Here is a 1,498-nt window from a genome sequence, read left to right as displayed (position 1 = left end):
CCCACCCCTACTACCCTTTCTAGCCTCTGGTAATCATAATTCTACCCTTTATCTCTATGAATTCAATTGTTTTAACTTTTAGCTCTCACAAATATGTGAGAACATGTGAAGTTTGTCTTTCTGTGCCTGGCTTATTTCACTTAACATAATGTCCTCCAGTTCCATCCATGTTGTTGCAAATGACAGGATCTCATTCTTTTTTATGACCGAACGGTACTCCGTTTTATATATGCGCTGCATTTTCTTTATCCATACATCTGTTGATGGAGTCTTAGGTTAATTCCAAATCTTGGCTATTGTGATAGTGCTTCAGTAAACATGCAAGTGCATATATCTCTTCAATATATCAATTTCCTTTCTTTTGTGTATATGCCCAGCAGTGGGATTTCTGAATCATTTGGTAGCTCTATTTTTAGTTTTTTGAGGAACTTCCAACTGTTCTGCATAGTACTAATTTACATTCCCACCAACAGTGTACAAGGATTCCCTTTTCTTCACAGCCTTGCCAGCATTTGTTATTACCTGTCTTTTGGATGTATGCCATTTTAACTACGGTGAGATGATATATCAGTGTAGTTTTGATTTACATTTCTCTGATGATTGATGATATTGAGAACCTTTTCATAAATCTGTTTGCCATTTGTATGTCTTCTTTTGAGGAATGTCTCTTGAGATCTTTTGCCAATTTTCTAATCAGATTATTAGATTTTTCTGATTAAGTTGATTGAGCTCCTTATATATTCTTGTTATTAGTCCCTTGTAAGATGGATAGTTTGCAAATATTTGCTCCCATTTTTTGGGTTGCCTCTTCTCTTTGTTTCCATTGCCATGCGGAAGTTTTTAACTTGATGTGATCCCATCTGTCCATTTTTGCTTTGGTTACTTGTGATGAGGGGATATTACTCAAGAAATCTTTGCTCAGTCCAATGTCCTGAAGAGTTTCTGCAAAGTTTTCTTTTAGTGGTTTCATAGTTTGAGGTCTTAGGTTTATATCTTTAATCCATTTTGATTTGATTTTTGTATCTGGCAAGAGATGGGGATTTAGTTTCATTTTTCTAAATATGGATATCCAGTTTTACAAGCACTATTTATTGAAGAAACTGTCCTTTCCCCAATGTATGTTCTTGGCATCTTTGTCAGAAATGAGTTTACCGTAGATCTATGGATTTGTTTTCTGGGTTCTTTATTCTGTTCTATTCGTCTATGTGTCTGCTTTTATACCAGTACTGTGCTGTTTTGGCTACGATAGCTCTCTGTAATTGAATTTGAAGTCAGGGAATGTGATTCCTCCAGTTTTTGTTGTTGTTGTTGTTTATATTTGTCTTCCCACCCCCTCCAGGAAAACTTTGGCTATTCAGGGTCTTCTGTGGTTCCATATACGTTTTAGGATGGTTTTCTCCATTTCTGTGAAGAATGTAATTAGTTATTTTGATATGGATTGCATTGACTCTGTAGATTGCTTTGGGTAGTATGGACAGTTTAACAATATTGTTTCTTC

Source organism: Mandrillus leucophaeus, unplaced genomic scaffold (assembly GCF_000951045.1).
Source record: "Mandrillus leucophaeus isolate KB7577 unplaced genomic scaffold, Mleu.le_1.0 Scaffold178, whole genome shotgun sequence".
NCBI classification, from domain to species: domain Eukaryota; kingdom Metazoa; phylum Chordata; class Mammalia; order Primates; family Cercopithecidae; genus Mandrillus; species Mandrillus leucophaeus.
Note: the sequence above shows the minus strand (reverse complement) of the source record.